The sequence below is a fragment of the Lampris incognitus genome, chromosome 20 (genome assembly GCF_029633865.1).
Source record: "Lampris incognitus isolate fLamInc1 chromosome 20, fLamInc1.hap2, whole genome shotgun sequence".
Taxonomy (NCBI): Eukaryota; Metazoa; Chordata; class Actinopteri; order Lampriformes; family Lampridae; genus Lampris; species Lampris incognitus.
This window is the reverse complement of record NC_079230.1, coordinates 28,516,924-28,539,387: the sequence shown is the minus strand read 5'-3', so window position 1 is coordinate 28,539,387 and position 22,464 is coordinate 28,516,924. Positions and strand designations below refer to the sequence as shown.

General features: G+C 46.2%; 6 non-coding genes across 6 annotated transcripts; all 6 read right to left on the bottom strand.

The window, feature by feature from the left end:
- Nucleotides 1-8,087: 8,087 nt before the first annotated feature.
- On the bottom strand, nucleotides 8,088-8,302 carry LOC130131180 (small nucleolar RNA U3). Its single transcript, XR_008812340.1, has one exon. It is a non-coding gene; the product is annotated as a small nucleolar RNA U3 (small nucleolar RNA).
- Nucleotides 8,303-11,746: 3,444 nt separating this feature from the next.
- On the bottom strand, nucleotides 11,747-11,961 carry LOC130131179 (small nucleolar RNA U3). The gene has a single exon (XR_008812339.1). It is a non-coding gene; the product is annotated as a small nucleolar RNA U3 (small nucleolar RNA).
- A 1,682-nt stretch (nucleotides 11,962-13,643) lies between these two features.
- Nucleotides 13,644-13,858, bottom strand: LOC130131183 (small nucleolar RNA U3). The gene has a single exon (XR_008812343.1). It is a non-coding gene; the product is annotated as a small nucleolar RNA U3 (small nucleolar RNA).
- A 2,472-nt stretch (nucleotides 13,859-16,330) lies between these two features.
- On the bottom strand, nucleotides 16,331-16,545 carry LOC130131177 (small nucleolar RNA U3). Its single transcript, XR_008812338.1, has one exon. It is a non-coding gene; the product is annotated as a small nucleolar RNA U3 (small nucleolar RNA).
- Nucleotides 16,546-18,059: 1,514 nt separating this feature from the next.
- Nucleotides 18,060-18,274, bottom strand: LOC130131181 (small nucleolar RNA U3). The gene has a single exon (XR_008812341.1). It is a non-coding gene; the product is annotated as a small nucleolar RNA U3 (small nucleolar RNA).
- Nucleotides 18,275-19,800: 1,526 nt separating this feature from the next.
- LOC130131176 (small nucleolar RNA U3) lies at nucleotides 19,801-20,015 on the bottom strand. The gene has a single exon (XR_008812337.1). It is a non-coding gene; the product is annotated as a small nucleolar RNA U3 (small nucleolar RNA).
- Between the last annotated feature and the right edge of the window lie 2,449 nt (nucleotides 20,016-22,464).

Sequence of the window (22,464 nt, the reverse complement as noted above, 5' to 3'; positions counted from 1 at the left end):
TGAGGACGGTTCCTCCTCCTCGGAACATCTTCAGTATTGGCACCTCGTCGATCACTTTGCAAGTGTATGAACCTGAATCAGCTCTCGAGACATTTGGCAAGGTCAGCGTTGTACAGTTACAGGCTTCATGCGTCATCCCACATCCGTTCACCAAAGGCACATGTCCCAGTTTTTGCTCAACTTTCAGCCAGTTGACATGTCCTCTGGTCACGTTAGAGTCCCAGCAGCACTCGATCTGGACCGTCTCCCCCTCTGTGGCGGTGACATTGGGAGGCTGAGTCACCACAATTTTCCTTTCAGATGAAGTGCCTACGAGAGGAGACGAACAATTCAAAAAAATAATAATTTCAGCAGGTTTACTTTCACAGACGCTGCACAGTTGTTGACCTATCACCCCCCCCCCAACTCTTTATTAACCTTTGTTAATATTGTACTCAATAGTTTCAACATTTTTAAAAACTAATAATGATAATATTATTATTATTAATAATAATAATAATAATGATAATGGCACATATTATGAATATGGCAAAAACAGTAGGTAGAAACATATACATATATGTGTGTATATACATACACACATAAATATATATGTACATATATACATACACACATAAATAAATATATATATATATATATAAATACACACATATATATACATATATATACATATACATATACATATAAAAAATTGTGTGTAGTAGAAGAAAAATATATACCCCCTGCAAAGACTAACAAATAATAATAACTTAAAAAAAACCCCACAAAATACGCAGTCTCCATAGTAAATTGCAACATAATTAGTGTGACAGATCAGTCTTGCGTATTCAAAGGAGCAAAATGACAAGGACGAATAACAACCATCAGCCGTCTTCACCGAGGTACAGTCTGGAACTGCGGTGTCTCTATAAGGTCAAAGAGGGGTTGCCATGTTTTGAAAAGTTTAGCCGTAGACCCACGTAGTGTGTATTTGATCTTTTCTAATTGACTTGACATGAAGAACATCCCTGAGCCAAGCCTCGTGGGCTGGAGGAGAGGATGACTTCCACCGAAGTAATATCGGTTGTCTAGCCAATAGGGTCAAGAAGGCCTCAAGATCTGCTTTAATATCTGGCGGGACCACTGTATCCAGTACGACCCCCAAAGAGTGCTGTTGATGCAACTGGATCAAAGGGCAGCTGAAGTACCCCTTATAACGCTTCACAGATATTGGACCAATAGTTATGAAGAGATGGGCAAACCAAAACATATGAATCAGTTTGGCACATAAAGATAAAGATTGGACCCGGAGAAGAATATTATCCCACGGGTCATCATCAGTTTCTCCGCCTACTACATCCTGCTCCCGTGATGCCATGAGATGATGCCAGGACAAATTGACCTGTTATCGTGCAGAAGCTACAGAGGCTGCTGACACTGAAAAACAATGACCATTATTATCAACACGAGGGTCCTTCAAATCAGGAAGCACGGAAAGATTTGCCTCATAAAACAAGCAATATCTTCATGGACAATCATTCATTGAACAAAAGAGAAGATGCGGTGCAGGCAGGGGCAACTGCTCTGCTGGAGGTCCCCCGACTCTCGACATGCTGAGCTGCATGCGGACCCCGCATATTCATAAAACTACACCTTTTGCAATGGAGCTCGTCTGATCTCCTTCGATCGTTCATTCATTCTCATTCATCTCCAGTCGCTTCTCCAGGGGGTCGGGTCGCGGTAGGAAAGTAGGGCGCTCCCTCTCCCCAGCAACGCCCTCCAGCTCCTCCTGGGGGATCCCAAGGCGTTCCCAGGCCGGATCGGACATGTAGTCCCTCCAGCGAGTTCTGGGTCCACACCGGGTTCTCCTCCCGGTTGGCCGTGCCTGGAAAACCTCCAAAGGAGGGTGCCAAGGAGGCATCCGAATCAGACGCCCGAACCACCTCAACTGGCTCCTTTCGACGAGAAGGAGCAGCGGCTCTACTCCGAGCTCCCTCCGGATGTCCGAGCTCCTCATCCTCCCAGATAGCATCCGAATGTGGGCCCACTTCAGGCAATGACGCGGCACTGATGGCCCTGACAAAATGGATGTGAACCTGAAGTGGCCCACATGTATAATAGCAAATATGGCCCAAATACGCCAAATCAGATGTGGGGCCTTTTCTGGCAAAGATGCGGCGCTCTCGGCAACACGTAATTTGGATGTGACCCTGAAGTGGCCCGCGTGGTAAATGGTGACTACGGCCCAAATATGGGCCACCTTCGGCAAATATGTGGAACATGCAGCATTGCTGTGGCTTGGTTCTGGCCCAGATCTGGCAAACGGGAGCGGACTGCCCAAGTCCCATCATTCCACACGGTATGTGGGCCCAGACACCCTACGGAGGAAACTCATTTCAGCCGCTTGTATCCCCGATCTCACCCTTTCGGTCACTACCCAAAGCTCACGACCATAGCTGAGGGTTGGGACGAAGACTGACTGGTAAATTGAGAGCTTCGCCTCCCGGCCCAGCTCCCTCTTCACCACAACGGTCCGGTACAGCATCCGCTGATCATAAAACCACCAAAAGACTGGTGATGTAAACTACTGGCGCCTCACGAGGAATTTACAGAGCGATCTGCAGACATATTTGTTAGGCTTCAAAGTTTTGGCCTAAAAGAGATTTTCTCTTTCGCCAGGCAAATGTAACACTGAAGCAACACCGGATGACAGTGATCACTGTCAAAACACCTGGATTTAGATTTTGGCCTATCGCGGTTCGCAATCTCGTAACCATCAGATTTGCACTTCAAAGTTCTCCGATGACATGAGCGATGAGTTTATCCCCCATACACGAGGACCCGTGGCTGTTGGTGGGCGTTAATGCGAGACGGTCATCAGCCTCAGCTGAGCTACACTGCAGCTAAGAGCAGCAGTCCCACTTCTTGCGGCCGTCTTGACACCGTCACATATTTGTCCCCACTTTGACACCTTTTTTGGGGTCTGCCAGTCATATTGAATCTTCACGAGGCGTACTTACTGTCACAGCAGACGGCAGAGACGCAGGAGAGCAGCAGGCAGCCGAAGACCGGGGCCATCGTTCTAGACTGAAACGACACCCCCCCTCACCCACCCACCCACCCACCGCTGCCTCTCACGTCCCCGAGAGCCGAGTCCCTCCCATCACCATTGTCGACGGTGTCCCCGCTTCCTTTTTTTCGCTGCCAGATGTGTGCAATACGTCTCACTCTTACGACACACACATCCTCTCGTCACCCGGACGCACGTCAGAGATGAGAGGGGAGATTCATAAAGTTTGTGCACTTTCCCCAACCCGATTCAACGCAAATCCGGGCGTAGCCACCTGTTCCGCTGCCCTTTTACACGTCTACAGACAAATGTCAGTCAAGCTGCATTTTATATAGCGCCCTTTCTAGCTGCGACAGCCACTCAAGGCGCCTTACTGCAAAAAGTGTTTGCAGTATAAATTACAATACACATTTAAGGATGTATGAAGCGGGCTGACCTTTGACCTACTTCCAGCTCGCCTTCTGGTCTCACGCTCTTATCGAGCTCACCGTGTTCCTCATGTAACTGGTTGCTGGCACTGCTGGACTTTTTGGGAACTGCCCTTTGTTGGGGTCAGTTGAGTGCCCCACTGACCTGGCAAAACACCCACCCACATATTGAGTCCTTGTGCAGTGTCTTGTGAAAAATTTTTTTTTTTTTACCCCCCCCTCCCTTTTTCTCCCCGGCCAATTTCCCCCCTCTTCCGGTCGCTGCTCCACCCCCTCTGCCGATCCGAGGAGGGCTGCAGACTTACCACGCGCCTCCTCCCGTACATGTGGAGTCGCCAGCCGCTTCTTTTCACCTGACAGTGAGGAGTTTCACCGGGGGGACGTAACGCGTCCCCCTGAACAGGCTCCCTGACCGGCCAGAGGAGGCGCTAGTGCAGCGACCAGGACACACACCCACATCCGGCTTCCCACTTGCAGACACGGCCAATTGTGTCTGTAGGGACGCCCGGCCCGACTAACAAAGGAATAGACCACCACGCCACCCGGATGCCCTGTCTTGTGACAAACTTGATATTGCCAAAGGATGGTGCCAACTTGATCATTCATCGACAAGAAGGTTAGTGAATGGTGCTACCTGTGAGAGGAGCCAGTAAACTCACGATCCTGCAGACTGATGGCCTTCATCCGCAGGAGTGGTTCACAAGTACACGATTACAATCTCTGTTGCGTCTGTCTTTCACAGCTCCTCCCACAGGTACATAACTAGTCTACGGCAGTACTCTAGAGGTGTTGTGTGGGCTGTTTAAGGTCAGGATGTTCCAGATGGTTTAACTGTTTTCAGCTGCACAGGAGACTACAAACACAACCCCTCTGTTGCTGCCAGACTGTGTGGCGTTTTGAGTGAGAAAGGTCTGTCTGCGGACTCTGCAAGACGGAAGTGGAACGTGTAGCAGGACTCCCACTCCTCTCCCTGAGCTTAGCCTCCCAACCTTAACCTCAGCTTGTGTGTGGGGGTGGGGTCTTGCATTACTGCCTTGCTGTCCACAGACAGATACTGTTGTTTCGAATGCAGTGGCAGCTGGTGCTAAAAATGGCCGGCGTTGTGCTGCATCACATTTCGCCGGTGTTATTTTGTGCTACTGTTGCAGCGGACATTAGAATAGAAAACCTCCACCAAAGAAGCTGCCGCGTGATTTCACTTATCCACAACCTAAAAATTGTATGCAGAATTGTATTTATTGGCACTTAATAGCTTTCGGCACGGTGGCGCAGTGGTTAGTGCGGTCGCCTCACAGCAAGAAGGTCGTGGGTTCGAGCCCCGTGGTAGTCCAACCTTGGGGGGGGGGGGGTCGTCCTCTGTGTGGAGTTTGCATGTTCTCCCCGTGTCTGCGTGGGTTTCCTCCGGGGGCTCTCCGGTTTCCCCCCCCCCACAGTCCAAAGACATGTAGGTCAGGTGAATCAGCCGTACTAAATTGCCCCTATAGGTGTGAACGTGTCGGCTCTGTGATGGCCTGGCGGCCTGCCCAGGGTGTCTCCTCACCTGCCGCCTCATTACTGCTGGGATAGGCTCCAGCCCCGCGACCCCGATTGGGATAAGCGGCTTGGATAATGGAAGGATGATTAATAAATTTGGAGTTAATTTTATGTCTTTGCTAACCTTCTGGAGCTAACTAATTAATGTAATGCTAATGGAGTTTAAATGCACTATTTGCCATTCCGTCTGTACTTTTGCGTTTAGCGGTTAGGTTGTTGCTGCAGGACAGTCGCAGAGCTGACTGTAGTGTAGCGAATTCGGGGGACAGCGCAACCACAGGAACTGCCGCGGCCGGGAAGCGAACCCGTATCGCCCGCACGCAGGAGGCATCGCTAACCGCTCGACTAAAGGGTCAGACCCGCTAGCCAGCGGCCAGCGTGTCTCCTTATCCATGCACGTTACAGTAGTCTACTGTAACCGGTTATTTTCTTGCCCGGTGCGGGATTCGATACGGGGTGTACTGCACCACAAGGCGGCATCACTAACCGCTCGGCTAAAGGCTCAGACCCCTTAGCTAGGGGCTAACGTGTCCCATTAGTAGTTTACAGTCGTCACTCTCCCCGGAAGCGCGCCCTCGCGCTTTGTTCTTCCCGCGCTCCGAAGAGACTTCTGAGGATCTGCACACTTCCGGATCCCACCGCTGCCACCGATGTAACCGGTTATTTTCTTGCCCGGTGCGGGATTCGATACGAGGTGTACTGCACCACAAGGCGACATCACTAACCGCTCGGCTAAAGGGTCAGACCCGTTAGCTAGGGGGCTAACGTGTCTTATTAGTAGTTTACACCACCAATCATACGTCGATTATGCAAATTTAGCGTAGCGACGTCAACAGAGCGGTCAGATCAGCCGAGCGTCAAAGCTTATCAAGAGGAAGGACAATTGTTTTCTTTTCAAATTTTAAGTTCACGGCGATGTTTATTCTTCAGTGATTTGTTTGAATGAAAAGTGTTAGCTATAGCTACAGGTACCGCTAGTTAGCGTCTGTCAGCACACCCCTATGCTTGGACCATACCATTTTAACCTCGCCACTGGGATTGCCGACCTCGTTGCTGTCTTGCAGTTGCTCCTGACAACCACGAGACCGGAGCATGAATGATGGTGTAAGCAAGTGTAAGTAACGTAGCTAGCCAGCTTGCTTGTCTAGCCCAGTACACCACCCTTTCTTACCTTTGGGGTTTCTGAGTTAGATTTTCTTACGTATTTCCGGATGAATTATAGCCTTATCTAGTTTATAACTTGTGTTTGGGGTCATCAGTTCAGACCCCCTCACGAACTAGCTAGCTAGCTAGCTAGCGCTTGCTAACAGTAGCCCCTAGACGTTTATGTTAGCTTAAATGAACTTGAACTGATAATTTCGGGCACATGAGATAACATAATAGGCACATCTACAAACCAATTTGTGCCAAGGGTATTGTATTAGTTCAGATGCATCTACATTTCCACAATAAATTGATGTAGAAAAAGAGCAAATTGGTGCATACAAATTCACCAGAATGCAGGGAATTAAATGTGTGATGCTCAAAATTTCCAGGGGGAGGACCCCTGACCCCCCGCTAAATGTGCCCCCCCCCAATGTTCAAGTGAAACTTACTCCACAGGCACAACACAACGTCTGTACTGCTAGAATACTCCCTTCTCTTGTACACAGCCGTTGTGTTGTACAGTTTTGTGTGTGTTGGTTGGTGCTGCAGTGTGTGGGACGACAGGGCCGTGACGACTTTCACTTCACCTCAGTTAAATGACTGACGTGTTTCAGTACAGACAGGTGTTAAAATCGGATCACGTGTAACCTGTCTTCAGTCCTTCACTTTCCCACGAATAGGTCGAACTACACAACTCAGTATCTACAACACAATCTCTCACATGTAGCACCTCCAAAAGCATCACAGGTGTAGTTGAGGACACTGAGGTTTACTACACAAAGGCAACACACGTGCTGCTTGCCAGAGTTGCCGTTACAACAGAGCCCAGTGGTGCGTTTTACATGTTCAGCACTGACGCCAAATGAGGAAGAAGAGGGAGCAGCACGTCTGAAAGTGAAGCAGAGTTGTTTCAGCTAGTCGGCAGGTTTGTAGGATAAACTTGCAAAACATTTTTTTCCCCCAACTGATACCCCAACATCACCGGCTAAGACCCCGAGTTCAGCCATGTTTGTTTGTGTGTTTTGGCATCCTTCTCTTTTTCCTCATTTTGGACTCCTTTTTGTGCAGGTTGGAGTGGTTGAACACCACTGCAGTTTCCAGAATCGCCACAAGGTGGCAGGAAGTGGAAGCAAAATAGACACTATTAAGTACTGCAACTTTGGCTGCAAGTGGATGAAATCTGATTAGTGAGGGAAATGAACTGGTTTCCTTTATCTGCTCAACGCATCCTTTCCTGTTGCCTCCGTATCAACCCGGGCTGCGCTTGGTATTATACTGCCCCCTTGTGGTGCATTGAATGCTTAACTCCACTAGTGGGTCCAACTAAACTGATGAGCTAAACAAGCAACGCCGACAAACGACGTTTGTAATTTTATTTCGTACGATAATTCAATAAATGTATGACTGAGGTCCCAAGTCTCCTTGTTCCCGGCCCTCCATTTAGTTTATTCTGACGTCATAAACATGCGCTGCTCACACGTGTTCGACCTCAAGTTTGTTTTCAGCCACTTTTTAAATATCTCATTGAGCTGCAAGACAATGGTTATTTTATCGTCTGTGTGAGTAATAGCATTAAAACAGTAAAGAAATGTGGGGGTTTTCCCCCTTTTGAGCTGCCCAAATAAAATGGAGTTGACTTTTTGGGGTTATGTTGACGGTCGAAAGGGGTTTCTCGTTTGGTTTTCCAGAGCTCAAGTGAACATCACAGATGTGAATGTTTGGTGAGATGAGGTGCAGGGTGTTTCCTGAAGCTATGAAGTTGGATAACATGGCAGAAACCCACCTGATTACAGTGAAATACAGATTATTGTGCATCACAACATAATAACTAATGTATTTTACATCATTATTTTCACCTCCATTTTACATTAAGTGTATATCATAGAGCAGTGACGCATGATACACTTGATATTATACATGATATAAAAATAACCACTCTGAACGCGCTCCTTCCCTCGATGCTCCCATAGAGGAACACTGAACGGTCATCAATGGTACAGAACTCGTGACGTCATCACCTCTCTGTACCCGCTTCGCGCTCAGGAAGGAGCGCCGCAACTCATCATCGTGGGTGGCGGGACTCACACTTTAGAAACACATTTCTCAAGTTAGGAACTATAGAAATGATCCCTGAAAGTATAGTCTTAACTCAACCAGCCCATCAGCCCGCTACTAGAGCCCGGAGCCCTGGATTCTGCATCATGGTGTTTCTGGTCCTGCCCACTGCCTGTGTTCCCTCATCCGCCACAGGGGGTGCTCTACCGGGCCACTGCCCCGGCCCATGCAGAGAGGCTCCTCCGAGCAGAGGGTATCCCCGCCCCGTCGCGTCGCGTCAGCAGTGCCTGGGAAAGCTGGCGGTGCCATTTGGCCAATACAGGGATTCCCCGGTCCCCTGGCTTGTGGCAGATGATGCGGGCTACATGAAGTAGTGAGCGTATTACATTTAATACCACTGGAGGCTCTGGTGGTGGCCTGCTCAAAATGACTTACCTGAACATCCGTTTGCACAAAAACATGCCTATTATCAGTGTTTATTATCCATCTTTTCAAAGTGTCTTCGCTCATTGTCACGACTGCGGCGATAGGAACGATGACGTCACTAAGTGGGTGTGATTCCAGCGTGCTGGACAGGCGCAGAGCAGAGGTGACCAACCCACACAGGAAGGGGGAGACTGGGAGCCAGGGGGGAAAGGATGCCGTCTCACGTATCCCGCTGATACGTTGAGTTTAAACACGCGGCATTTCTTCGGTGGTAATGGGGATTCGTTTGGCTGGCCGCAGCTAAGGGACCGTCTGTAAACTACAGAGGAAGGGACCGTGTGACAAAAGGGGGAAGGAAACGCTGAGATGCCATTACCTACACAAAAATGTCTTTGATTAAAATGAAGTCGGTGCCTGACGGTGTTCTTTCCTTTTCTCGGCTTGTCAGTAAACTCTAGTAATACATCCAGTTCATTATACATCCTATGGGCGTAATTTATGGGGGTCAGGGGGGACATGTCCCCCTCAATATTTAGAAGAAGTGAATTTGTCCCCCCCCCCAAAAAAAATATATTGTAACGTGCATGGATAGGAAGACACGCTGGCCGCTAGCTGGCGGGTCTGACCCTTTAGTCTAGCGGTTAGCGATGTCTCCTGCGGTGCGGGCGATACGGGTTCGCGTCCCGGCCGCGGCAGTTCCTGTGGTTGCGTTGTCCCCCGAATTCGCTACAATATTATAAATGATAACGTTAACTCCTTCGCCAAAAAAGGTAAAATAACAACGCAGACAGTCGAACTACTTAAAATGTCATTCATACTTGTTTTCCAACGATTACATGCACCCCTATGCTTGGACCATACCATTTTAACCTTGCCACTGGGCTTGCCGACCTCGTTACTGTCTTGCAGTTGCTCCTGACAACCAGGACACCGGAGCGTGAATGACGGTGTAAGCAAGTGTAAGTAACGTAGCTAGCCATCTTGCTTGTCTAGCCCAGTACACCACCCTTTCTTACCTTTGGGGTTTCTGAGTTACATTTTCTTACGTATTTCCGGATTGAAGTAATACTTGGGGTAGTATTGGTCGAGGATCAATGACCACACCGGGTTATAGAACTCAGGTTTAATCGTGGCTCAGTAGGCAGACGTAATAACCATACATGGTAGTGGTGTAACCATAATAACAGTCCGGGTAGTACATAACACCTAGTGTAGTTCCAGTGGATATACATGGCGTTATATCACTACACGGATGAATTATAGCCTTATCTAGTTTATAACTTGTGTTTGGGGTTATCAGTTCAGACCCCGCCACGAACTAGCTAGCTAGCTAGCTAGCGCTTGCTAACAGTAGCCCCTAGACGTTTATGTTAGCTTAAATGAACTTGAACTGATAATTTCGGGCACATGAGATAACATAATAGGCACATCTACAAACCAATTTGTGCCCAGGGTATTGGATTCGTTCAAACGCCTCTACATTTCCACAATAAATTGTTGTAGAAAAAGAGCAAATTGGTGCATAAAAATTCACCAGAATGCAGGATATTAAATGTGTGATGCTCAAAATTTCCTCCCCTGACCCCCCGCTAAATGTGTCCCCCCCCCAATGTTCAAGTGAAATTTACTCCACAGGCAGAACACAACGTCTGTACTGCTAGAATACTCCCTTCTCTTGTACACAGCCGTTGTGTTGTACAGTTTTGTGTGTGTTGGTTGGTGCTGCAGTGTGTGGGACGACAGGGCCGTGACGACTTTCACTTCACTTCAGTTCAGTGACTGACGTGTTTCAGTACAGACACGTGTTAAAATCGGATCACGTGTAACCTGTCTTCAGTCCTTCACTTTCCCACGAATAGGTCGAACTACACAACTCAGTATCTACAACACAATCTCTCACATGTAGCACCTCCAAAAGCATCACAGGTGTAGTTGAGGACACCGAGGTTTACTACACAAAGGCAACACATGTGCTGCTTGCCAGAGTTGCCGTTACAACAGAGCCCAGTGGTGCGTTTTACATGTTCAGCACTGACGCCAAATGAGGAAGAAGAGGGAGCAGCACGTCTGAAAGCGAAGCAGAGTTGTTTCAGCTAATCGGCAGGTTTGTAGGATAAACTTGCAAAATATTTTTTCTCCCCAACTGATACCCCAACATCACCGGCTAAGACCCCGAGTTCAGCCATGTTTGTTTGTGTGTTTTGGCACCCTTCTCTTTTTCCTCATTTTGGATTCTTTTTGTGCAGGTTGGAGTGGTTGAACACCACTGCAGTTTCCAGAATCGCCACAAGGTGGCAGGAAGTGGAAGCAAAATAGACACTATTAAGTACTGCAACTTTGGCTGCAAGTGGATGAAATCTAATTAGTGAGGGAAATGAATTGGTTTCCTTTATCTGCTCAACGCATCCTTTCCTGTTGCCTCCGTATCAACCCGGGCTGCGCTTGGTATTATACTGCCCCCTTGTGGTGCATTGAATGCTTAACTCCACTAGTGGGTCCAACTAAACTGATGAGCTAAACAAGCAACGCCGACAAACGACGTTTGTAATTTTATTTCGTACGATAATTCAATAAATGTATGACTGAGGTCCCAAGTCTCCTTGTTCCCGGCCCTCCATTTAGTTTATTCTGACGTCATAAACATGCGCTGCTCACACGTGTTCGACCTCAAGTTTGTTTTCAGCCACTTTTTAAATATCTCATTGAGCTGCAAGACAATGGTTATTTTATCGTCTGTGTGAGTAATAGCATTAAAACAGTAAAGAAATGTGGGGGTTTTCCCCCTTTTGAGCTGCCCAAATAAAATGGAGTTGACTTTTTGGGGTTATGTTGACGGTCGAAAGGGGTTTCTCGTTTGGTTTTCCAGAGCTCAAGTGAACATCACAGATGTGAATGTTTGGTGAGATGAGGTGCAGGGTGTTTCCTGAAGCTATGAAGTTGGATAACATGGCAGAAACCCACCTGATTACAGTGAAATACAGATTATTGTGCATCACAACATAATAACTAATGTATTTTACATCATTATTTTCACCTCCATTTTACATTAAGTGTATATCATAGAGCAGTGACGCATGATACACTTGATATTATACATGATATAAAAATAACCACTCTGAACGCGCTCCTTCCCTCGATGCTCCCATAGAGGAACACTGAACGGTCATCAATGGTACAGAACTCGTGACGTCATCACCTCTCTGTACCCGCTTCGCGCTCAGGAAGGAGCGCCGCAACTCATCATCGTGGGTGGCGGGACTCACACTTTAGAAACACATTTCTCAAGTTAGGAACTATAGAAATGATCCCTGAAAGTATAGTCTTAACTCAACCAGCCCATCAGCCCGCTACTAGAGCCCGGAGCCCTGGATTCTGCATCATGGTGTTTCTGGTCCTGCCCACTGCCTGTGTTCCCTCATCCGCCACAGGGGGTGCTCTACCGGGCCACTGCCCCGGCCCATGCAGAGAGGCTCCTCCGAGCAGAGGGTATCCCCGCCCCGTCGCGTCGCGTCAGCAGTGCCTGGGAAAGCTGGCGGTGCCATTTGGCCAATACAGGGATTCCCCGGTCCCCTGGCTTGTGGCAGGTGATGTGGGCTACATGAAGAAGTGAGCGTATTACATTTAATACCACTGTAGGCTCTGGTGGTGGCCTGCTCAAAATGACTTACCTGAACATCCGTTTGCACAAAAACATGCCTATTATCAGTGTTTATTATCCATCTTTTCAAAGTGTCTTCGCTCATTGTCACGACTGCGGCGATAGGAACGATGACGTCACTAAGCGGGTGTGATTCCAGCGTGCTGGACAGGCGCAGAGCAGAGGTGACCAACCCACACAGGAAGGGGGAGACTGGGAGCCAGGGGGGAAAGGATGCCGTCTCACGTATCCCGCTGATACGCTGAGTTTAAACACGCGGCATTGCTTCGGTGGTAATGGGGATTCGTTTGGCTGGCCGCAGCTAAGGGACCGTCTGTAAACTACAGAGGAAGGGACCGTGTGACAAAAGGGGGAAGGCAACACTGAGATGCCATTACCTACACAAAAATGTCTTTGATTAAAATAAAGTCGGTGCCTGACGGTGTTCTTTCCTTTTCTCGGCTTGTCAGTAAACTCTAGTAATACATCCAGTTCATTATATATCCTATGGGCGTAATTTATGGGGGGGGTCAGGGGGGACATGTCCCCCTCAATATTTAGAAGAGGTGAATTTGCCCCCCCCCAAAAAAAATATATTGTAACGTGCATGGATAAGAAGACACGCTGGCCGCTGGCTGGTGGATCTGACCCTTTAGTCTAGCGGTTAGCGATGCCTCCTGCGGTGCGGGCGATACGGGTTCGCGTACCGGCCGCGGCAGTTCCTGTGGTTGCGTTGTCCCCCGAATTCGCTACAATATCATGAATGATAATGTTAACTCTTTTGCCAAAAAGGTAAAATAACAACGTACGATTTCGTACGATAATTCAATAAATGTATGACTGAGGTCCCAAGTCTCCTTGTTCCCGTCCCTCCACTTAGTTTGTTCTGACGTCATAAACATGCGCTGCTCACACGTGTTCGACCTCAAGTTTGTTTTCAGCCACTTTTTAAATATCTCATTGAGCTGCAAGACAATGGTTATTTTATAGTGTGTGTGAGTAATAGCAGTAAAACAGTAAAGAAATGTGGGTTTTTTTTCCCTTTGAGCTGCCCAAATAAAATGGAGTTGACTTTTTGGGGTTGTGTTGACGGTCGAAAGGGGTTTCTCGTTTGCCTCTGCAGAGCTCAAGTGAACATCACAGATGTGAATGTTTGGTGAGATGAGGTGCAGGGTGTTTCCTGAAGCTATGAAGTTAGATAACATAGCAGAAACCAACCTGATTACAGTGAAATACAGATTATTGAATAACTCTACATGATAAGTGTAATGTACTTAATTAAAGTTATTTTCATCTAAAGATTACATCAAGTGTATATAAAAAGACAGTGATATGAAGTGTTCTTGATATTATACATAATATAAAAGAAACCACTCTGAACGCGCTCCATCCCTCGGTGCTCCCATTGAGGAACACTGAACAGTCATCAATGGTACAGAGCTCGTGACGTCATCACCTCTCTGTACCCGCTTCGCGCTCAGGAAGGAGCGCCGCAACTCATCATCGTGGGTGGCGGGACTCACACTTTAGAAACACATTTCTCAAGTTAGGAACTATAGAAATGATCCCTGAAAGTATAGTCTTAACTCAACCAGCCCATCAGCCCGCTACTAGAGCCCGGAGACCTGGATTCTGCATCATGGTGGTTCTGGTCCTGCCCACTGCCTGGCCCTACAGACTAGTAATACAGACTAATAATCACAATCACCACGGCAAAGTAAGATCAGCCCACTGGTGGTGATGAGTAGGAGCAGGTGGTGGAATACACGTGTGCTTAATTTACAAAATAGGAGTCGATTAATTAATTTTAATCACAAACGTTTATAACCCACTTTTGACATAAACGCATCAATACCGTACAAACGTCCAAAGCACAACATAGTTCTGACAGGTATCAGTAAAATGTTCGGCTCAGTTAAGAGAAATAAGACCTTAAATATGACTCTTTCAATACCCACAATGCCTTCTGGCGTTTGTTACCCTCAGCAAGTCGAGACAATTAAGTATCAACCCAAAACATAACATTCTTACCACCTTGGCACTACAACACTACGGAATACTGTCCTGACTATACCTCTTGTCTAACACTACATTGGGGAGGGTATTCTATCTTTTTGCAGTACCTGTGAATCAAACAGAGAGGATGAAAATGGGCCATATTGAGAGTGATGATTCAATGGTGATCATGTCACACGAGGTGCACCAAGCTATACACAAGCTGTCTGTTAGCAAGGCACGTGGCTTAGATCACATGACTGCTGAACACCTTAAATATGCCAGTCCGAGGTTAGCTCCTCTCCTTGCTATCTGTTTTACTGGCTTTATGGTCCATGGCTTGTTACCAGACTCCGTGTTGTCTGTACTGTTAGTGCCCGTCATTAAGGACAAAGCTGGTAAAGTATGCAGCCTAGAGGACTACAGGCCTATAGCTCCAGCCAGCATACTGTCAAAAGTCCTAGAAAGGATGCTGCTGGATAGAGGGCATGACTTTATCAACTGCACAGATAACCAGTTTGGTTTAAAGCTAAACATGGCTCTGACTTACGGATATATGCCTTAAAGGAAATTGTAAACAAATACAGAGGCCAAAACTCATCGGTCCTGATGTGTTTTATTGATGCTTTGATCGTGTTAATCATAGAAAGTTGTTTGTTAAATTGAGTCAAAGGGGGGTCCCTAAATACATTGTGAGAATTCTGGCTTATTGGTATGCCCACCAGGCTATGCAAGTGAAATGGGGTAATAGTGTTTCAGCCCCGTTTGGGGTTAGCAGTGGTGTCAGACAAGGGGGAATTCTGTCTCCAGCTCGCTACAATTTAAATTGTAGCGAATTTGTGGAGAGGCAGTCCGGGACCGCCACGGCCGGGACGCGAACCCGTGGCTCCCACACCGCAAGCGACAACGTTAACCAGTCGACTAAAGGGTCCGACCCGTTAAACAAGGACGAACATGTCTACTTATCCATGCACGTTACACTATATCGATGATTTGTCCAAGCAGCTGAAAGCCTGTAACACTGGGTGCATGATGGGTAATACCTTGGTGAACCATATCATGTATGCAGATGACCTTGTCATTCCTAGTCCCTGTAGCGCTGGTCTCCAGCGGCTCCTTGATATATGTTGTGTGTACGGTGTGCAGCACGATATCAAATACAATGCTAGTAAGAGTGTTGTCATGATCTGCAGAACCAAAGAGGTCAATCATCTAACATGTCCCGATTCTAAATCGTCTGATAACAATCTTGTGGTGTGTAATAAGGTGATCCGTGTGGTGAACCCAGTATGGCCCGCACACCGTCAGCAGGCCATACTGATGGCAACCAAAAGAGAGCCGTTGCTATCGGGAGAAGAAGATGGTGTTCCCTCATCCGCCACAGGGGGTGCTCTACCCGGCCACTGCCCCGGCCCATGCAGAGAGGCTCCTCCGAGCAGAGGGTATCCCCGCCCCGTCGCGTCGCGTCAGCAGTGCCTGGGAAAGCTGGCGGTGCCATTTGGCCAATACAGGGATTCCCCGGTCCCCTGGCTTGTGGCAAATGATGCGGGCTACATGAAGTAGTGAGCGTATTACATTTAATACCACTGGAGGCTCTGGTGGTGGCCTGCTCAAAATGACTTACCTGAACATCCGTTTGTACAAAAATATGCCTATCATCAGTGTTTATTATCCATCTTTTCAAAGTGTCTTCGCTCATTGTCACGACTGCGGCGAGATGAACGATGACGTCACTAAGCGGGTGTGATTCCAGCGTGCTGGACAAGCGCAGAGCAGAGGTGACCAACCCACACAGGAAGGGGGAGACTGGGAGCCAGGGGGGAAAGGATGCCGTCAGATGTGAATGCTTAGTGTGATGAGGTGCAGGGTGTTTCCTGAAGCTATGAAGTTGGATAACATGGCTGAAACCCACCTGATTACAGTGAAATGCAGATGATTGTGAAACACCACATGATAAGTGTAATGTATTTAACATTATCTTCATTTAAATTTTACATTAATTTTATATCATAGATCAGTGACACATAATACTCTTTTTAAGTTTTACATGAGATGAAAATAACCACTCTGAACGCGCTCCTTCCCTCGATGCTCCCATAGAGGAACACTGAACGGTCATCAATGGTACAGAGCTCGTGACGTCATCACCTCTCTGTACCCGCTTCGCGCTCAGGAAGGAGCGCCGCAACTCATCATCGTGGGTGGCGGGACTCACACTTTAGAAACACATCTCTCAAGTTAGGAACTATAGAAATGATCCCTGAAAGTATAGTCTTAACTCAACCAGCCCATCAGCCCGCTACTAGAGTCCGGAGCCCTGGATTCTGCATCATGGTGGTTCTGGTCCTGCCCACTGCCTGGCCCTACAGACTAGTAACACAGACTAATAATCACAATCACCACGGCAAAGTAAGATCAGCCCACTGGTGGTGGTGAGTAGGAGCAGGTGGTGGAATACACGTGTGCTTGATTTACAGAATAGGTGTCGATTAATTATTGACACAAACGTTTATAGCCCATCTTTTGACATAAACGCATCAATTCCGTACAACCGTCCAAAGCACAACATAGTTCTGACAGGTATCAGTAAAATGTTCTGCTCAGTTAAGAGAAATAAGGTCTTAAAGATGACTCTTTCAATACCCACAATGCCTTCTGGCGTTTGTTACCCTCAGCAAGTCGAGACAATTAAGTATCAACCCAAAACATAACATTCTTACCACCTTGGCACTAAAACACTACGGAATACTGTCCTGACCTTAACTCTTGTCTTAAATGACTGACGTGTTTCAGTACAGACAGTACAATACTAGTATTATACTGCCCTCTTGTGGTGCATTGAATGCTTGACTCCACTAGTGGGTCCAACTAAACTGATGAGCTAAAGCAACGCCGACACGACGTTTTTAAATTTATTTCGTACGATAATTCAATAAATGTGTTACTGAGGTCCCAAGTCTCCTTGTTCCCGTCCCTCCTTTAGTTTATTCTGACGTCATAAACATGCGCTGCTCACACGTGGACGACCCCGTTTGTTTTCAGCCACTTTTTAAATATCTCATTGAGCTGCAAGACAATAGTTATTTTATTGTGTGTGTGAGTAATAGCATTAAAACAGTAAAGAAATGTGGGGTTTTTTTTCCCTTTGAGCTGCCCAAATAAAACAGATTTGAGTTTTTGGGGTTGTGTTGACGGTCGAAAGGGGTTTCCCGTTTGGTTTTCCAGGGCTCAAGTGAACATCACAGATGTGAATGTTTGGTGTGATGAGTTGCAGGGTGTTTCCTGAAGCTATGAAGTTGGGTAACATGGCAGAAATCCCTCTGATTACAGTGAAATACAGATTATTGTGTAACACTATATAATAAGTGTAATGTATTTAACATCATTATCTTCACCTACAGTTTACATTAGTGTATATAAAAAGGCAGTGACACATAGGATTGTTGATATTATACATGAAATGAAGGTAGCCACTCTGAACGCGCTCCTTCCCTCGATGATGAAATACAGATTAGTGTGTGACACTCAATAATAAGTATAATATATTTCATTAGCTTTATCTTCCCTTATAACTTAAATTAAGATTACATAATGCCGTGATCTAAGTGTTCTTGATATTATACATGAAAGTAGCCACTCTGAACGCGCTCCTTCCCTCTGATGAAATACAGATTATTGTGTAATACCCTATATATAGTGAGCAGAATATATTTCATTAACTAAATGTTAAATTAGGATTACATAATCACGTGATATATGTACTTTTGACATTATACATTAGATAGGAGAAACCACTCTGATCGCGCTCCTTCCCTCGGTGCTCCCACAAAGGAACACTGAACGGTCATCAATGGTACAGAGCTCGTGATGTCATCACTTCTCTGTACCCGCTTCGCGCTCAGGAAGGAGCACCGCAACTCATCATCGTGGGTGGCGGGACTCACACTTTAGAAACACATCTCTCAAGTTAGGAACTATAGAAATGATCCCTGAAAGTATAGTCTTAACTCAACCAGCCCATCAGCCCGCTACTAGAGCCCGGAGCCCTGGATTCTGCATCATGGTGGTTTCCTCTCCCCACTGCCTGGCCCTACAGACTAGTAATACAGACTAATAATCACAATCACCACGGCAAAGTAAGATCAGCCCACTGGTGGTGGTGAGTAGGAGCAGGTGGTGGAATACACGTGTGCTTAATTTACAAAGTAGGAGTCGATTAATTATTGACACAAACGTTTGTAGACCATCTTTTGACATAAACGCATCAATACCGTACAACCGTCCAAAGCACAACATAGTTCTGACAGGTATCAGTAAAATGTTCGGCTCAGTTAAGAGAAATAAGGTCTTAAATATGACTCTTTCAATACCCACAATGCCTTCTGGCGTTTGTTACCCTCAGCAAGTCGAGACAATTAAGTATCAACCCAAAACATAACATTCTTACCACCTTGGCACTAAAACACTACGGAATACTGTCCTGACTATACCTCTTGTCTTAAATGACTGACGTGTTACAGTATATACAGTACAATACCCGGGCTACGCTTGGTATTATACTGCCCTCTTGTGGTGCATTGAATGATTAACTCCACTAGTGGGTCCAACTAAACTGATGAGCTAAAGCAACGCCGACAAACGACGTTTTAAATTTTATTTCGTACGATAATTCAATAAATGTATTACTGAGGTCCCAAGTCTCCTTGTTCCCGTCCCTCCACCTAGTTTATTCTGACGTCATAAACATGCGCTGCTCACACGTGTTCGACCTCAAGTTTTTTTTCAGCCACTTTTTAAATATCTCATTGAGCTGCAAGACAATGGTTATTTTATTGTGTGTGTGAGTAATAGCATTAAAACAGTAAAGAAATGTGGGTTTTTTTCCCCTTTGAGCTGCCCAAATAAAACAGATTTGACTTTTTGGGGTTGTGTTGACGGTCGAAAGGTGTTTCGCGTTTGGTTTTCCAGGGCTCAAGTGAACATCACAGATGTGAATGTTTGGTGTGATGAGGTGCAGGGTGTTTCCTGAAGCTATGAAGTTGGGTAACATGGCAGAAATCCCTCTGATTACAGTGAAATACAGATTATTGTGTAACACTATATAATAAGTGTAATGTATTTAACATCATTATCTTCACCTACAGTTTACATTAGTGTATATAAAAAGGCAGTGACACATAGCATTGTTGATATTATACATGAAATGAAGGTAGCCACTCTGAACGCGCTCCTTCCCTCGATGATGAAATACAGATTAGTGTGTGACACTCAATAATAAGTATAATATATCTCATTAGCTTTATCTTCCCTTATAACTTAAATTAAGATTACATAATGCCGTGATCTAAGTGTTCTTGATATTATACATGAAAGTAGCCACTCTGAACGCGCTCCTTCCCTCTATGATGAAATACAGATTATTGTGTAATACCCTATAGTGAGCAGAATATATTTCATTAACTAAATGTTTAATTAGGATTACATAATAACGTGATATATGTACTTTTGACATTATACATGAGATAAGAGAAACCACTCTGATCGCGCTCCTTCCCTCGGTGCTCCCACAAAGGAACACTGAACGGTCATCAATGATACAGAGCTCGTGATGTCATCACCTCTCTGTACCCGCTTCGCGCTCAGGAAGGAGCACCGCAACTCATCATCGTGGCTGGCGGGACTCACACTTTAGAAACACATTTCTCAAGTAAGGAACTACAGAAATGATCCCTGAAAGTATAGTCTTAACGCAAACAGCCCATCAGCCCGCTACTAGAGCCCGGAGACCTGGATTCTGCATCATGGTGGTTTCCTCTCCCCACTGCCTGGCCCTACAGACTAGTAATACAGACTAATAATCACAATCACCACGGCAAAGTAAGATCAGCCCACTGGTGGTGGTGAGTAGGAGCAGGTGGTGGAATACACGTATGCTTACAAAATTACAAAATAGGAGTCGATTAATTATTGACACAAACGTTTATAACCCACTTTTGACATAAACGCATCAATACCGTTCAAGCGTACAAAGCACAACATAGTTCTGACAGGTATCAGTGAAATGTTCTGCTCAGTTAAGAGAAATAAGATCTTAAATATGACTTTTTCAATACCCACAATGCTTTCTGGCGGCATTCTCCCTCGGCGTTTTCCATTGGTTGCTGTACCGTCTCGCAGTCTCGCGGTAACTGCGGTTGCTTACCGTGCGGCAGACGGTGAATGGGGCGGGGGGCGTCAAACTCACTCTCGCGTTGCTTCGCGCGACCACGGACGCCTGGCCAATCGTAGCGCTGGAATGCTGGGCGGGGCGTGTCCTGCCTACGAGGACAGTGGTATTCATAATAAGGCGTCGTGGCCGCTACATGTGAGGTTTCATGCTTGACAACAGTCGTCTAAAACGTTTCTTAGTTGAGCGATCAGTTCAACGCGTATACCGGATGCATGTTAGCGCCAAAATGTATTAACTACCTTTTTTAAAAAAATGTTTTATAAATGCCGACTCGAAGTAAAAAGTCAGGAATGCGTACGTAAACTCTGTGGCCGCTAACGAGTCTGTTTAAAGACGTGCGTCGATAAAAAGCTTCCCGGTAGGAACGCTAGTTCACGTTTTATGTTCCGGCCAAACTACAGGACGGTTTTGGCTGTGCGTTTCTCCGCAGAATCAAACGTTTTACCCCAGAGTACCGGCCTGCTTTCCAAATAATATGTGTATAATCTCTTTTTGTGTTGGTTAGTGCTGCAGCATGTGGGACGGAAGGGCTGTGATGACTGTGTTTCGCTTCACTTCAGCGAGTTAAAGGACTGACGTGTTTCAATACAGACAGGCGTTAAAATCGGATCACGTGTAACCTGTCTTCAATCCTTAACTCTTTCACAAATCGGTCCAACTACACCACTCATGTATTTGCAACACAACCTCTCTGATGTAAAACCTCTAAAAGCATACTCAACACAGTTGTAGTTAATGACACTGTAGTCTGCTACACTTACTACACCTACTACCACACTTACTACTACTACTACCACTTTCGGCTGCTGCCGCTAGAGGTCGCCACAGCGGATCATCCGTTTCCATCTCTTCCTGTCCTCTGCATCTCCCTCTGTCACATCACCCACCTGCATGTCCAAATTTAGACTTTTAAACACTTCACCACGATGATTGAGGAAGACCCGTGGTAGCAAAACAAACAAACAACCCCCCCAGCATTTTCCATTAAAACGTATTGTGATGGTAATGACTGTGTTTTGGTAATGAGCAATGAACACTGGTGTTATTTTTAAGATAAACAAAATGGTACCTTTTAAAAACAACACCTTATGAACACTTACAGTAAGGTTCCTTGAAAATAAATAAGTTGGTAAACTAGGGCAGCATTGCTTATGCAACAATGTCTTCTTCTGCCGTGCTGGCTCGCTTGAGACATACAACTAACTAGGAATATGCAACACTGAAGAACTAAGGAGTGTGGTAGAAAACTAACAACAAAAAGTACCCAAATAGCCCCTTGTATAAAGCAGTTGTAACAGTTCAGAGTGTGCTGCTGAGATACACATTGGAAACATGTAGCAAGATTCATTCCCTGAGGGAGCACAATGTCTCCCATACATTCACTGGGAGCATCCTGTGCCTTTTTGTGCCCGGCTGGGGCTCTGGGACAAGGCCAAGCAATTCCCGTGGCTGATACCACAGAACGTCCTCTCTCCTAGGCCAAAAGAAATGGTTCTTGCTGATGCGGTTCTTTTTTTTTCACAAGGGCATAACCTTCTGTGTCTACATCCTGAATGATTCCCGGATACACTTCCCGGTCATACTGAACAACACACCGCTGTCCTACCAGTTGACCTGTGATGTCTGAAACTGGGACAAATGTTGATGGCTGTGTGTCCATCTCAGGTGAGAGCAGATCCTGGGGTAATCCTTCCTGGCTTGTACTTGGCCCATATTGTTGAATGGCCGCCATCTGTGGGCCATAGCACTGGCACTCCTCTGGACAGCGGAGTACTCGTCACTTGATATGACCTGGATTGTTGGTGCCAATCTGTACAAAAAATGAAAACAATTGGGTGTTAAAGAGTATGCTACATTTTGCAGCATCCCGCGACCCCAACTGGGATAAGTGGCTTGGATAAGTGGCTGTTTGTAGAAAATGATAATTTTATTAAAATCTATTTGTGTCTCTTACATGCTCAAGGCA